The 17,293-nt window shown below is 41.4% G+C and overlaps 1 protein-coding gene across 1 annotated transcript in view; it reads left to right on the forward strand.

Moving 5' to 3' along the window:
* Positions 1-17,293, forward strand: part of SRD5A2 (steroid 5 alpha-reductase 2) — a 30,325-nt gene that overhangs the window by 1,113 nt on the left and 11,919 nt on the right. The gene's annotated exons all lie outside the window — the stretch shown is intronic.

The raw sequence follows: 17,293 nt of genomic DNA on the forward strand, positions 1-17,293 counted from the left end.
AAAACTTTGTCATATCAGATGTCAATGAATGCTGTAACTCTAATTAATTCTGTATTTACTAATCAGGAGCTCAAAGAAAAAGTAGAGTTTTCACCCACTGTTGGTGATAACTTTGAAGTGACATAGCTGTACAATTGGCACCTGGTTCTGCAGTTGGAGGGACTTGGTTCTGGAGCGTATCAGCAGAATGTATCTTCTGACATATCAAGCCAAGTGTGTTTTATCTTCTGCTCCACTTCCATTTTCTATGGAGTTCTTTCATGAGGAATTTGACTTTTGGTTCTCCGTTTGTGGAAAAAACTGGCTTTTCACAAATGGCAAGTGTCTATGACCACGTTATGCCCTTATGTAGTAAAAAGCTATGTGGCTTCTGAGGCAAAGCTTTTTCTGACTTGGTTTGCCATTTTTTACCCCATTTCCTATTTCTATTTTTTATTTTGCTTACTAGAAATAGAAAACAGTCATGTAATAATTGATCAGAAATAATTATTTGCAACTCAACCAAAATCAATATATTGAAAATCCAGCTGCAATTACAGACAGTTTAAGGATAGAAACTCTAGGCTGTTGTAGATAAATTTAAAATAGAGAATGGTTTAAAGTGCTAAAACACTATGTTAGAGATATATTCGTTATCGCTAACATTGTCTTTTCTTTGCTGCACTAAGTCAGCTGGAGGAGACACTACCTATAACACATTCGTCTCCCAGAAAGCTAAATGTATTAATTATATGTAGTTATACTAAATTAAATTTAATGCATTCTGCTATTCTCAAGAATTTCTGATTGTTTTGGAACCACAGAAATCAACGAGCACCACTAGACAACTGAAAGAAATGTTACCCTACCAGTATGCATACATTTTTTGAGTCAGTGGCTTCTTTTTCAACATTACTGCTAGACTTAGGCAGAAGCATTTTTTTTTCATACATTGCCTTTCTCAAATAATTTGGGCATCTTCTCATCTGTGGCTGGAGTATACTTTTTCACTTATAAAAATAAAAGCCCTCATTTTAACCAAGTCTGTGTGACAAACAGTTTTGTTTCCAATACTGCATGTTATTCCAGTGTTATTCTTACAGTGTGCAGCCTCTTCTCGTGCAAGCCATTCTGAGATTCTACCAAATCAATTAATATTTGAAATGTTGTGTTAAATAGTAATGCTCTGTTTTTATGTAAACGAGCAACAAAAAATCATGAATTAGGAGTTTTTTTGGGGTATCACCTGAGGTATGGGGACAGGCAGGTTCTTCAAGGGATCCTTGGTAGAATGACCAGTGGCCACAGGGTTGTGATTATAATTAGAGTTTTATTACTACATAAAAATTTTAATAATCAGCATAGCGTATTGTTATCTACAGTTTCTAGCAGTTAGCATAGCTTATTGTTACACAGAATTTTTAGCAATTACTGTAGCTTACAGTTAAACAGAGTTTCTAAGAATTTGTGTAGCTTTCATATTATCTAGAATTTTTATTTACCTGTACTTTTTAGTCACCTGGACCATCTGCAGATCTGATGAAATTCTTAATAATCAGTGTATGATACAATAATTGTAATCTAGACTCAGACTTTACCTAAAAGAACATGAGTTAATCAGTCCTTGGAGGAAGAAGATGACGGTGGAGGCATCCCTGACCATCAGGGGATCACGGGGTGTGCCATCCAGCAGCAATTCCTGTCTAAGTCTACTTGCTGCTGATGGATTTTGTAAGCTCATGTGCTGTTATGCTTCCCTGTTCCATAATGGTGCCACCATCCTGCTGACAACGCTGGTCGGCAAACTATCTTGTCGCAATATGGAAAAACAGTAGAAAGAATCGGGGCAGGGGGGAATAAGTGATCAGTGCGCTTACATATTGTGGCTGTTTGCCTTATAAAATGGCATTGGTTATGCTATCCATATTACCAGGGGTTAGGAGCAGGGGGTACTGGTCACACCGGGTTAGGGCATTTCATTTGAAAAGAAGTTCAGTACTTTGATATAACAGCCAGACTTTATATTTTTTTCAATTTATTATCTTAATAATCCAATAAGAGTTTTAGGTACTTTTGTGATTCAAATTGACTGCAGGTGTAATGAGTAAAACATACAATTGACCAATAAAAAAAATCAGTTACTTAATGGATGTAGCCTACTGCAGTTTTCCTGACTTTAAAATTTTGAAGTGAATAAAGCTGTTCCACTTTTAATTATAAATAGATTTTGTTAATCTACTCCTACTTTTGCTATTGATCATCTGACATCTGTTTTTAAGCGTTCCTTTATGTTTGGATGAAACAGAGAAAAGTTTCATTGTATATTCTTACATAATTTAGTGACTTCTTTCTCTCCACAGGGAAGCTTTTATAATTCCTAATTTTGTCTCATCTATTACACCAAACATGCATGTGGAAGGGAAGTTTTGATAAGAGGTATGCTCAGAAGGACAATATAGTCCATAATGGAGAAACGTAGATTTTTTTAATGCACTGCTATGCTAGTTATTCTGACTTCCTGTGTGTTATGACCAGCTGTGCTGCCCCAGTAGCTTGTGTTTAACTGAAGCATGTATTTCGGAGTAACTTCAAGTCTTGATCTGAAGACCCCAGAAGATGGTGGATCTGTCATTTTCTATGGAGAATCTGTTGTTTTCTTTGGTAGTGTAGTCTTCTGAACGCTTTCACTATCACTTAAACAATGTGTTTAAAATGTCTTGCTTGAATTTGACTAGCCCTGTTTTATTCCCAGTGGTGCTTGTTATTTCTCACTCTGTGCTAATTTAAAGTACTTCTTAGTATCCTTTGGTATTTTCTTACCATGATATCACTTGTCCAGTAATCAGATCATCTTTCAATTTGCTTGTACAGAGCTGTCAGGTCTTCCATCCGCACCAGTGTGAGCCATATAAGATAGGAGCACATGATCATATTTCTGATTAATTAGCTACTGCACATGATATGGTGCTTATGCTGGATTTATGTTTTTATGGTGGATTTATGCCAGCTATGGGGGAACAGACATTACCTGGTCTGACATAGAGTTAGAGTGGTGGAGACACATGATACTTCATCCATCATGAAGATGGTCAAGATCAAATTACCTTTTCATAAATTTAGGAACAGATTTAAACCAGCAAAATTCATTTGTCCTGCTTTTGCACATGGTGTCAAGTAGCTGCAACATTTTTTATTTGATCTGAGGTTTCCTAAACTAGATTTATTGTGTAACTGATCCACAGCTGAGGGCCCTCAGTGCGAGACATTTTTTTTCCCTCAGCCCTCAGATAATTTCTGCGGCCTTTTTCCTTTCTTTTCCTACATTCATTTTAAAATGAAGACATCAGTGTTGGATGTAGAATATGATACCAGAATTATAGTAGCATACCTAGAGACAACATCACCTTTCTATTCCCATATGCTACTCCTGTGCTTATGGATTGGAAGAGTGCTTTTTGTTTTGGAGTCACACTAGGAAGTCCTGTGTTTCCAGGCTACTTCAGCACCTTGCAGATGGTGTAACCACTCTTGTAACCACGTTTACAATCTCCCACTCCTTAGGAATTATTTCTGTTTGTGTGGCTGCATTTCTTTGTTTTTTAAAGTAACTTTTGTGTATGGGCTTAGTGCTCAGTAATGCCGTTCTACCCACATTGATGTTTACCACTTGTCTAGAATTTGTGCCATGTGCCAGCTTTATCAGTGGTAATTTTGTATTTATTGTCAGGTTCTTGAAGAATACGCTGGAGTGTTGTAAGGACCACTCTAATGCTCTTCTGGAAGCTCCCTGGGTTAGTGCTGATGGCTCCTCATTGACAGGACTTTGTAGGACCTCTCTGCTTGCCCAGTGGAGCCCTGTGAGCCGGGTCTGGCAGGTGGTGTGCTCCCATCTAGCCCACTGCTGAAAGAGAAGGGAGATGGTCATCTGAGTACCAACTGCTGGCCAAAGAGCCAACCCTCCCCTAGCACAGTCTAATACCAAGATTTGCTGCCCAAGAGGATGCAAGAGGGAGGTGGATGGAGCCAGGAGACCTTCCCTGCTTCCCACCTTGGTCCATGAGCAGCAGCCCAGCTGCCTGTGGTGAATTGAGACAGCAGTACATTCTCTGTCTTTCTCTGCCACCGCTAGGCAGCAGCCTCTCTCTTTGTGGCAAGCACAAGATGGTGCATTCCCTGAGGCTTTCGTGAATGGCAGACTGCTGGTGCTGAGGGGAGGAAAGGGAAGGGAGGAATCCCCAATACTACCCCTGCATCTTTGTCTGCTATCTCTTTATCTCTTGATGTGCACTGTATTACTGCAGCATGGTGTGAATTTAATTAAATCCAAATGCTCTGTGCTGCTAAGGCAAACGTCCTATAAAAATCTGAATTTATCACATCTGCTTTAGGTAAGCTTGTTACTTCTTCACTTTCATAAGGTAGGGCCTGTGATGATAGGGTCTCCAAAACTGATGGGGTGGGAAGGCAGAGAAAAGGAGGAAGAAAATGAGAAAAGCACTGAAAGCCAAGTCTGCCATCTGTGTATGTAATCCCAGTGAAAAGCTGTCCATGAGCTGAAAACGGTGAGTGGCATAAGATGTATGTACAGGAATACTTCTTGTGATAAGTGACTTACAAAGTATTTTGCTTTGAAATTTAGTTTATAATACTGCCTTTCCTGCTAGAGGGGCTGTGTTGGTTAAGGAGTACAGTGAGAATGCCAGATGAAGCCCTCAGGTGGTGAGGTGAAGCCCGTTTGAATCATAGAATCATAAATTACCAAGTTAGAAGGGACCTCAGGGATCATCTGGTCAAACCTTTCTTGGCAAAAGCACAGTCTAGACAAGATGGCCCAGCACCTTGTCCAGCTGAATCTTAAAAGTGTCCAATGTTGGGGAATCCACCACTTCCCTGGGGAGATTATTCCAATGGCTGATTGATAGTTCTCTTTGTGAAAAATTTTCCTCTTGTGTCCAGTCAGAGTCTCCCTAGGAGTAACTTGTACCCATTACCCCTGTCTTTTCCAGGTGACTCTTCCCATCTTTTTTGTAGCCACCCTTTATATACTGGAATGTTGGGGATAAAGTCTCCCCTAAGCCTACTTTTCTCAAGGCTGAAGAAACTGAATTCTCTCAGCCTTTCCTCATATGACAGGCTTCCCAGTCCTTTAATCATCTTTGTGGCCCTTGTCTGGGCCCTCTCCAGCCTGTCCACATCTTTTTTGCATAGTGGGAACCAAAACTGAACACATTATTCCAAGTGCAGCCTGAAAAGCACTGAGTACGGTGGAATGATGACTTCTTTATCTCTGTTGGTGATGCCCTCGTTGATGCAACCCAGCATCCTGTCAGCTTTATTTGCCACTGCTGCACACCACTCACTCATATTGATCTTGTTGTCCACAAGGACCCCTGGGTCCCTTTCCACAGAGCTGCTCCCCAGCCAGGTAGATCTCAGCCTGCACTGTGCTCCTGAATTATGTTTTCCCAGTTGCAACACCTTATACTTGTCCCTGTTGAACTTTGTAAGATTCTTGTTAGCCTACTCTTCCATCCTATCCAAGTCTTCCTGCAAGGTGCTCTCCCTTTCAAAGTGTCCACTACCCCAGTCGGTTTGGTGTCATTGTCAAACTTCATCAGGGTATACTTGATCCCATCATCTAGATCACTTATGAAGATATTAAACAGTGTTGGGCCCAGTATTGATCCATGGAGGACCCCACTTGTGAGAGGTTGCCAGTTTGAAAAAGAGCTATTTATCACCACCCTCTGGGTGTAGCCTGTCAGCCAGTTCCCTGCCCATCACACGGACCACTTGTCTAGACTGTAACACATGAGTTTCTCTAGGAGGAACCTGTGGGGAACCATATCCAGGTTCCAGGTAACCAATCCAGGTAACCAGTGTCCACCGCTAGCTCCTCATCAGCTGAGCAGGTTACTTTGTCATAGAAGGTGATCAGGTTTGTCAAGCATGATTTGCCCTTGATGAATCTGTGGTGGCTTTTCCCAATCACGTGCTTCATTTGTCTTGTGATAGCCCTCAGAAGGATTCGTTACATAACTTTCACAGGACTGAAGTAAGACTGATGAGCGTATAATTTCCTGGATCCTCCTTTAAGCCCTTCTTATAGATGAGGGTGACATTAGTCTTCTTCCAGTCTTCTGGGATGTCCCCTGATCTCCACAGCTTCTCAAAGGTTATGGAGAGCAGCCTCACAGCGACATCAGCTAGCTCTCTTAACACTCTTGGGTGGATATTGTCAGGGCCTATCAATTTGTAGGGGTCAAGCTTCTGTAATAGTTCACATACCAACTTTTCCTTCACTGGTGGTGGGTCTATGGTTGCATCAATCTGGATTTTTGTTCCCAAAGTCTGGGGCCCGACAGTGCTCGTAAAGACAGAGGTGAAGAAAGTGTTGAGAACCTCTGCCTCTTCAGCACTGTTGGTGGCTAATTCACCTCTTCTGTTTAACAGCAGGCCAATATTTTCCTTCTATTTCCTTTCCTGTTTGTGCTAGTTGCTTATGTACCTGAAGAACCCTTTCTTGTAGTTTTTTGACATCTCTGGCCAATTTCAATTCCAGCTGGGCTTTTGCTTTTCTAATTGCATCTCTGCATGCCCAGGCAACGCCCTTGAAGTTCTCAATGGTTATTCGTACACTTTTCCATCTCTTGATACGCTTATTTTTTGGTTTTAAGCAGACTCAGAAGCTCGTATTTAAGCTAAGGGGGTCCCTTGCTCCACCTGCTTCCCTTCCCTTTAAAGGGGATGAACTGTTTTTGTGCTCCCAGGAGAACATTCTCAAAAAAATCCCAGCACTTGCTTCCTTCTTTGTCCTCCATGGAAGCTTCCCACGGAATCCCTCCCAGCTGAGCTCTGAGCGAGCTGAAGTGTGTTCTTCTCAAACCTAAAACCTTTGTCTTTGGGCTAACCTTCAGCATGCTCAGCAGGATCCCAAACTCCCCAATATTGTGATCACTGCAAAGCTATCACTAACCGAGATATTACTAACCAAGATATCACTAACCAAGGCTATCACTAACCGAGATATTACAAAGCAGGTCTTGGTTCATGAGTTGCAAGTCCAGCAGTGCCTCATATCTGGTTGGCACATCTAACATTTGTATGAGGAAGTAGTCCTCTATGCATTCCAGGAACTTGTTGGAAGACTTGTATCAGGAATAGCGGGGCCAGCAGGAGTAGGGAAGTGATCGTGCCTCTGTACTTGGCACTGGTGAGGCCTCACCTCGAGTACTGTGTTCAATGTCCCTCCTGTACAGAGGGGCCCAGAACTGAAGTGCTGGAGCATGTCCAGAGGAGAGCTACCAGACCGGTGAGGGGTCTGGAGACCAGGTCATATGAGGAGAGGCTGAGGGAGCTGGGCATGTTTAGCTTGGAGAAGAGGAGGCTGAGGGGAGACCTCATTGCCCTCTACAACTACCTGAAAGGAGGTTGGAGAGAGGTGGGTGTTGGCCTCTTCTCCCAGGTGAATAATGACAGGACTAGAGGAAATCATAGAACCATAGAATCTTCATGGTTGGAATGGATCTTTGAGATCATCGAGTCCAACCATACACACACACACAAAAAAAAAACGAACAAAAAACCAGCAACCTACAATCTCTGCCCTTCAGAGCATGCCCTGAAGTGCCAAATCTAGACATTTCTTAAATACCTCCAGGAATGGTGACTCAACCACCTCCCTGGGCAGGCTGTTCCAGTGCCTGACCACTCATTCAGTAAAGTAATTCTTCCTAATATCTAATCTAAACCTCCCCTGCCGCAACTTCAGACCATTTCCTCTGGTCCTGGCATGCTCTGAAGGGCAGAGATTGTAGGGGTTTGGTTTTTTTTGTGTGTGTATGGTTGGACTCAATGATCTCAAAGGTCCTTTCTAACCATGAAGATTCTATGATTCTATGACATGTAAGTTGCTGTATTGTTCTTCCAACAGATGTCTGGGTAGTTCAAATTACCCATAAGAACCAGGTTCTGTTGACCCAAAGCTTGCTTAAGTGACCCACATAATGATTTGTTGACCTTTTTGTCTTGGTTTGGACGTCGGTAGCAGATGCCTACTGTAAGATCCCCCTTGGAGACGACCCCTCTGATCTTGACCCAGAGGCATTTGATAGGACTTCCACAATTGCCGTAGCTGACTTCTATACATTCAAGGTTCTCCTTAACATAGAGCATGACTCCTCCTCTTCTGCTTCCCTGCCTGTCTTTATGAAACAGCCTGTAGCCATTCACCACAGTCCTCCAGTCATGTGCGTTGTTCCACTATGTTTCAGTTATTCCTATGATATCTTAATTTTCTGATTGGGTGTGGAGTTCCAGTTCCTCCTGTCTGTTTGCCAGCCTGCATGCATTGGTATACCTACACTTGAGGTAGTTGGTCTTCTGGTTCTCATCTTAGGAGGCAGCTAAGGCATATTTGTTTCTGCTCTGGTTGGCCTGGCATGTTGGCCTGGCGTATTCCCCAGTTTGTTACAGTGGTTTGAGTGTTGCCACTGTGGACCCTGCCCCCTGAGTTCTTCAATTGAAAGCCCACCTTACCACCAGCCTGCTGCCAAAGATTGCCTTGCCTCTTCCAGACAGGTGAATTCCATCCCTTTCTAACAGGCCATGTTCATCAAAGAATGTCCCATTGTCATAGAAGCCAAAACCCTCATGACAGCACCAGCCACATAGCCAGGAGTTGATATGCATTATCTGTCCATTTCTGGCTGCTCCCTTTCCTCTAACTGGTAAAATGGAAGAAAAGGTAGCTTGGGCACCAAAACTTTTTGCTTGCATGCCCAGGGCTTTGTAGTCTTCCTTGATTCTACCCAGATTCTGGCTTGTGGTGTCATTCATGCCCACATGAGAGTGTGCTGCATTTCCATTTCGCAGTCCAGCTTCAAAACCAAAAACAATAAGGAAAACAAAATATAAGATGATGAGAGGAAGCCATCACAATCAAACTCCATATAAACCTTAATGTTATATTTCTTTTAGAACTGAGAAAGACAGAGTGGTGAGGGAGCAGAGGAGATGCCACTGTGCACAGTGGCGGGGAGGCAGGCCTTGTCTCACTGACCTACAAAGCTAATCCTGATACTGGTGTAAAAGACAGGGTGCTGCCCATAGTAGCTGAGGCATCAGCAATTTAAAGAGCGATTTCAGTTTCAAATACTACCTAGAGTTACATTTAGTTATTTATTTTCTTCTCTTGCAACTTTGTTTCCAATCAAACCCATAATCTTTTACTCAGAGTATAAAAAAAAGTAATTGCTGTTGTCATTTCTGAAGTGCACTCAGATGAATCTGACTGACATTTAGTAGGCTGATCTTTTGGGCACAGCTGGATTCCCAAACCCCTTTAGTTGCAGGTGACCCATTTGGTGTGCCTGTAAAAGGAAAAGGAAAAGGAAAATCAGGGAAAGCAGGCTTTCATGGCAAAAGAGTGGGAAACCGGGAGCATTTGAAAGCAATATCCCTGCATGAGATTTTTACGCTTCTTTTGGCCAGTTCCCCTCTCTCCAAAACTAAGTTGGGGGCAGAAAGAAAGAGACTCTCCCTCTCCCCAGGCTCTGCAGACTGTGCTCATGTAGTCCCTTTTTTAGCCCACCTGTACTGCCTAGTTGGTCAGGCGGGTGCAGCATTTACCTGGGCCTGCTGGTCATTTTTTTTCATGTAGGTGTGCCTTCTTGTGATCAGTAAGAAAAGCAGCTCAGGCCTCCAGAGAAGTGCGCATGGATGCAGACCCCAAATGAGTAAGTCATTTATAAATTAATTTGCTCATAATTTTTAGAGGTATTTTGTATTAGTTCATAAGGAGTTTTTGTTAAGTTTTTTGAAAAATGAAGTGGATAAACAGAGAGATTAGATTAAGTATATCTATAAATTTTTAAGTGGTAATCTCCTTGCTAATAGTGAATATAAACAGACCATATAATAACCACCAGATTCAATACAGATGTTGATTCTTTTTCCCCACAGAAATAGTTATTTTATCCTTTTGTTTTAGAAAGTCACCATCATTAAGTGTCAATAACTGAAGAAATTTTTATTATTGGCCTTGTGAAACCTCTATTATTAATCTCCAAATGTACAATATGCAGTATTGGACAAGTAGCAAATCCTATTCTCTGTTTTGCTTCACCTCGATGTTTTTGGCCTTCATCAGCTACATGGTAATACATTTGCATCCTCTCTCCCGCTGTTTGGGTTTACCAGTAACTCTAGATCTGCTACTGATATCCCTAACAGAGGCTGGCCGTTCGCTCTGCCTCTTTCATGTGTTCCTTGCTCCCCAGTCAATGAGTTTAACTTTTTGTGATTCATCCCACTGAGTTTCAGTAATGCTAATATCTAATTTCTTCTCTTCAGTGAAAATACTAGATTCGTTGCTATTTTTACTGAGGTTCCTCAAATTAATGTATGAATAGGCAACAAAAAAATCTCTGTATGCTTTGCTACAGAAGTGTAAAATGTTTGTGTACCCAGTGCTGATATGGAGTTTGCTTCTTTGCAGTCTCATCTAGCATTATTAAATACCTTCCTAATTACACTCTCAGAATAGAATACTAGCTGATTGCCTTCCTAACTATTAGCACAAATAATCCTATTCTCAATAATCCTAATTGCAAACATTCCTTTCCCATTGGAAAGTGGGCTAACATTACAGAAACCTATAGTTTTTGCCCAGCCCAAAGTGTACCCACAAAATTTTTCCTTTTATCCCTTGGACTGGAGGAATTTCTGCAGAGATAACTTAAGACTTCTGTCTTTCTTCACTTCTTTTCAAGACAGCATGCCTGTTAACAGTATGTTTCCATCTGATTCCAATTCATTTGCCCTATTTTGTCATTATGAGGCAGCTTTACAGTTCTTTATGGTTTTGTATTTGCACTCCAGATTTTCTTCCCAGATAGGCGTTACTGTGTGCCAAGTTTCTGCTCTCCATTCCCCATTGTATCCACTACTCCTACTGTACCACCTAAGGCCATAATTCCCTAATCTGTTTTTTCAAGAATGTTTTGTATGCTTGTGTGCTGCACAGTATTATATTTTATTATTCCAGGTGACATTTGTTGTCTTGCAGTCAGTCCACTGCTCTGAGCTCCATACACGGAATGACTGTTCTGTCCTCCAGAAGGAAAGGGAAGCACAGTACACAGAGAGCATGTCACAGGAGTTTTTCCTGCTCGTTCCGTCTCTGCTACCTGGAGCAGGGCCATAGCTAAAGGAGTATTCATGTTTGCTCTGAAACTTCTCTGTCACTCCTATTTACCTGTCACTGGTAAATACACAGTCTTGGTGGGCGCTCAGTCCCAGCTGCTCTGCAGAGAGCCATTCAAATTGCAGTCCCAGGACAGAGACCTGAAGTCCCAGCCACAAGGCTGTCACCAAGGCAAAAGTAGGTCCCTCTGATGTCCCCTATGTGAGTTTGGGGCCCAGTGAGGAAGTTTCAACGCTTGTTATCCTGAGAGTTTAAAGACTTATTGGAAGATCCATTCTGAGCACTGAACTCCACTGAGCTTTGATAAGACTGATGAGGATATAAAGATCTGGATTTGCATTACCAGATTCCTGCTGTTGATATCAGAAAAGCAGAGTTATAAAAGGCTGTATGAAGACAGAGAGAAAAAAGATTAAAATATATACAGGAATTTCAGTAAATGTTTTTACTTAAAAATAATAATGCTTTTACCAAACAAGGAAATGACTTGCTTTAATCATGGGATGTCTGTAGTATTCCCTTATTGTGGCGGTTCTTTTAAATGGGAAATAAAAAGCAAGGGAAAAGTGTTGAGGCTCATTCCATATATGCAGTGGGAAATCTGTTATGGACCTTGCTCTTTCAAGGTCCACAAGTCTATTTTTTTTGATTTCTTATTGTAAGAGAGGCAGCCATTATAGGGAAGGTAGCACTTTTGTACTGAGCCAATAAATATAGTTTGATAAAAGCACAAATTTTCACAAGCCCCTTTGTGTACTCAAAAGCTTATACAATTAGATCATTTCACAGTTTTGGGGAGCTCAGTTAAGAATAAAAGTTTATGAAATAACCATAGTAGCATGATTATAAATAAATGTCCACCACAGACACTGAAGCTATTTTCCTTTCTGTAAGTTCTATTCTTGGTATCTCCTTCCAAATTAAAGTAATTTTGGTCAAGAAGAATTATGATAAAGAAATACTTTCAAACTATAAATCAAGAGACTATTCTTAAATTACACACCTTGAAGTGTCCTTCTCTCCCTCTAGATGTTGATTTAAATGAGGCAGGTGAATTGCTAAGTAGGGTGATCCCTACTGAATTTGTTCAAATAATTAAATTCATGTAAATCTACATGCATTTGAACATAAGAGCTGTGTTAATCGTTGCTGACCACTCAGCTGACATCGTAATTGTTTTTGGGACACCTCATAGATACAAGAATAGCAATGAAATTATTTCATTAAAAAAAGGTACTTAAACTGGATAAAATGTTTGGTGTGGGAAGATGGGAAAAGTCAACTGATAGGAACAAAAACGTATATATTTTTCTATAGATCCAAATTCATGTTAAGACCCAGCTAAATTCTATCTAGCTCTGAACTTTTGAAACGTCAATTGCTACCGTATCAATACCTAAGGATGGGCAGAAAGTTTCACCATTCCTAGAAAGGCACATCAAAATGTCACATTTGAAGGAAGTTGGATTTGACCTCCTCCTTCCTAATTACTCTTTATAAATATGTATTAAAGTAGCAACACCCACAGTCAACTTTTGCCATATATAAGATACTATTTTGCTTTTAACTGTGCTACAGTTCACCAACTTAATCCATCACTTTTCATGCGGGGAGACTGCCTTCCAGAAACATCTTTGGAAAATGTCACTATTATCAAAGTTGTCTGCAAAGAGATGTGTTGTCCACTAGAGAATGAGGGTTTGCCTATCAGAGATGTTAAGGAACAGATCCATTCCCAGGCAGGACTATGCTGGAGCAGATCCTGGGCCAGAGTGACTACATGCAGCGCTTTGACTGGTAAAGATGGGCTGGGCAGCTTTCCTAGAAGGCCAAATCCCCTTGAGCTAGGTCTTCATGTCATCATTTGGTGTGGGGCAGGAAGGCTAAAGAGAGCTCTGAATAAGCTAGCTGGGCTACTTAAAGTAGTCTAGTCACATTAGCATGGTCTCCTGCTAGAGTTGCACATGGAAATACCTCTGGACAGCATTGTCCTAAACAAACCTTCCGGTGACCCCTGTCACACATCTGGGACAGGACAATGCATGTGCGTCTATAAAACTGTTGTGGCGCCGGAGAACAATGGAGAGAGAAAAAAAAGTTGTATTTACATTGTGCTATTGAGTGCTTTGTGTTTGTTTACGTCTCTTTAGAACCTTTTTTTTTTTAAAAAAAAGAATGATTAAGGCATTCATGTTTTCAAACTTGGCCTGGGTTAAGGTTACTAAAATGTAGAGATGCGTCTCTGGCTGTTCCTAGGAAAACCAATTTAAACTTGGCTGAGTTGTTTCTGAGAAATGCTTTTGTATCTGTTCAAACATCAAGTTTGTCAGCTATCATCTTTAGAGTCTGCCTGGGCAGAGCAGTTCCTTTGGTTCATCTGAGGCTTTATGCAGGACCACAGTGTGTGAGCTGCAATCCAGACAAGTATTGTCTAGGTCAGCACTGTAGGGGCAGAGCAGGACTTTTCATGCATTTCTGGCTGGTGGGGTACTCAACAGGGAAGAAGTGATCTCCTAGCTGGAGTACTGGCAGAATGGATTTGGAAAATACAAGTTGTCTTGAACGCAGAGAAATAAAAGACACTGTGAAATTTGCAGTCAGGGCTTGAAGGAGGGAAGAGATAAAAGGTCAGGTGAAAGAGAGTATCACAGAAAGGGACAAGCAGGAGAATTGTTAAAAACAGCTAGGGCAGAAGGCGGGGCAGGAGTGAGAAGAAATGGAAGAGAAAAAGAGATAATGTGAGAGGGCAGTATCCAGGTATTAAGAGACACTTTAATGCTGACACTTCCTATGTGTTGAGTGTTTCACTTAGCAATTTTCAGTGTTGGGAAATCTTTTGACACATTTTGGGACAGAGCAAAGATGAGTGTGACTCAGAGTCAGCCCATGGGAGAGGTTTTTCTTGGAAAACAAAGAGGACATTAAGTCCTCTGATCATTTTAATGTGAGCACAAACTCAGGACCTGACCTGGCCACTTCAAATTCTGTTCCTCTCTGCGTCCTTTCTGTGTGTATGTTCTGCCACAGATGCCATGAACTTGTACAAATTCAGAAGAAATTTGGATTACTACCTTTCCAAGTGTAAGACATTTCAACCAATGTTCTTCAAAATGCGCACCTAAGGATTTAGAAAGTATAATTTTTAGCTTTAACGTTTTTTACCATTTTGGAAAAAAAATATATGCAGTGTTTCCTGCCATTTCAGTTATGAAGAGGACTTTCCCAACACACAACAGGTCTAAACTGCTGCAGAGGTTTATTGCTGAATCTTTCAGTTTCTTATTTCTTTGCATAGTAACAAATAAGGAAGAAGACAACTTGATGGTTGGACTTGATGATCTGAAAGGTCCCTTCCAACCTAGACAATTCTATGACCCCGTGCTGCACTTCTAAACTCTATGGACTGTGGTGAAACGGTCAAAAATCCTTCTGCCATTACCCTGCTGCATGGTGAAAGAAGCACTCCCAGCAGAGGCAGGACTTAGACCTGTTTTTGACAGGAGCATCTATAAAACAGAGCTAGAGAGAAACTGCTTTAGTTTACAACCTCAGTTTTCTCACAGATTTTTTTTTTTTTTACAGCAATACATTGCTTACAATCTCAAACTATTTCATGTAGCAGAATTAACAACCCAGATGTGTCAAGTCTCATGTGCTGAGGGTGAGACTCCTGCAGCTGGCTGTCATCTCATGCACTTGTGTCCTTGGGTGTGTATCTCAGCCTCCTGTAACCCCAAAGCATCGTTTCTGCCTTGTGACTCCTTCTGCCAGACATGGCTGCTTGGGATGACCAGCGAAGCAGCTGGGAGCCAGCTCCCTGTGCATGGGAGCAGTGGGCATGCGGCCTCTGACTCTGAACACATGCTTACAGGTCCCCGAGGGTGGACACGCTCCCCAGATAGAGACTGGCACTGGAAACCCTCCACCACCAGGTACCTGGCCTGTACCTCCCACACACAAACCAATTGCATGGGCACTTGGGAGAGAGGAAACCCAGGAGATAAGCACCTCCCCAGATGTCCACAGGTGCCCAACATTGCTCTGGAATAAACAGCCAGCTTCTATTGCAGCAGCTGTGTAGATCGATGCTGTTATATGTCCCAATTATGCAAAGAGTTTGTAGTTTATTGAAACATGACACTATGGAAGCAGTGCAAAGCCAATGGAATGTGGAATTAAATACTATAGGAAGTATGATGCATTTCACGTACAGGTCAGTATAAACCATACTAATCCTGTGTCATTGCTGAGTCCTTTCCAGCTACAGGATCCAGAAAGGATGCTGGAGAGGGAACAAAGACCTTTCAGAAAGCCCAGAAGGAGCAATCCTGTTGCTGAAGATGCACAGCCATAACTGCAAAGGGAGGACAAAGATGAAAGAACTACAATGAAAGAGAGGAAGAGTGATAGGGAAGCGAGAGGGACAAATCCTAATTGGAAAAAAACCCAAACACATGAAGAGCCGTAAAGGAGGTGAGAATCTGAAGAAGGACAAAGAAAGGACAAAGTCAGGAAGACTGGAAGAGCAACATGGAGACAGAGCAGGAGTTTAGGCATAAAAGAGGAAAAGAAGGAACTACTAGAGTGGAAAAAGCCAGTTAAGAGTATTTTAAAGGCTATTAGTAATGTGTCTTGCAACACTAGTTGCAACTCTAGAGACTACTGTATGTTGGTCGGATACAGTCTGGTCAAGATTTAGCTTTGGAGATGGATAGTCTACCAAATATCTGTCTTCCTTTGGTCATTTCTCAGGCCCATATGGACCATTCATGGAAAGTAATTACACTTTCTCTAAGTGGAGTTGTAAGAGCACAGATTTGTGCATCCTTGGGTTTTGTACCATTTTTCATGCAGATGCATCCTTTTGTTCTGCTCACACTCTTAGCCTCTGTGAACTCTTTGAACTCTCCACTCCAGTGGAGCAGTGAGCTTTTTGAAGTGCATAGCGTAGTGTCTGGTTAAGTTACTCTGGCACACATTTCATGCTTCTGGCAGACACCTACAGTTTAGCAATAGGAACAAAGTGATCTGTCTTCATAAATATCAAGTGGTTATTTCTGGAGAAGGAAAGAGTGAGATACCTTGCTGAAATATATGCTTTGGCTGGCTAAGCCTTTGACATACCATTGCTTAGATAAAACTACAACCATTCTCATAATCTTTAAGTACTGCTGCCTTTTAGATACTATCAAGTAGCAGAGGTCAGCATGAAGCATCATGTCATCACCACAATCCATCTAGTTGTGTTAACCCTTGTCCTGTCCTCTGATACTCATACAAATATAAATCTGTACCGATTTTAGTTAGGGTTTCAACTGAGGTAGCTGGCCTGGCATTGAGTTCAGTCTTCAGCCTCAGTAAAAGATTTTGCTTGTGCTAATTTTTTTGCTCAGCTGATTCCAGATCTCATCTCTGCACCCCAGCTTCTTGTCAGAGCCTCTTTTTCACCAAGAGAGATTTTCTCTCCTATAATAAATCCAATTTATGTCAATTCCTTCACTCAACAAACCTATTTTAAGAAAATAGCATTACCTAAGTTAAATATAGAAATGAGTCCTGCCTCCTGCTGTTGTAGATATATAGCACTCCCAGTCAAGAAGGCTGTTACAAGTATTAGTGCCTAGCTTTTTAGACAAAAGGTCCATCATGCTCTACATCCTGGACTCCAGGATCCTGACTGTCTAGTGTCTGAGGACAAACTGTGGGTCTGTATAGGATGGTACTGATTTCAACAGGGATCTGTATAGAGGATATATTTCCTTTGCCCTACTAGCTTCACTTTACCTTTTTGGCTATGAAAGAGCAACATATTTTAAAAAAAAATCCCCATCTTTCCAATGAATTTGCCCAGTTGGCGAGAAAGGTATTAACAGGTGGTTCTGGGCTCTTGCTTCAGTTGCCTTTGGTTATGGGCATTCAATCAATTTTTCCTAATGTTTAGTTCAGGTCTCATTCAGATCTCCATTCCACATTACAAACAAAAAGGAAGAAATAAGTGGCTAGCTAATAGCAAAATTAAATAAAATAATATTTCATATTTAAGGGTATTTAAAACCTATTTGGTGTTTGTATACCAAAATGGAAACATTTGAGAAACAAGTATACCAA

Source organism: Rissa tridactyla, chromosome 3, assembly GCF_028500815.1.
Source record: "Rissa tridactyla isolate bRisTri1 chromosome 3, bRisTri1.patW.cur.20221130, whole genome shotgun sequence".
Lineage (NCBI taxonomy): Eukaryota > Metazoa > Chordata > Aves > Charadriiformes > Laridae > Rissa > Rissa tridactyla.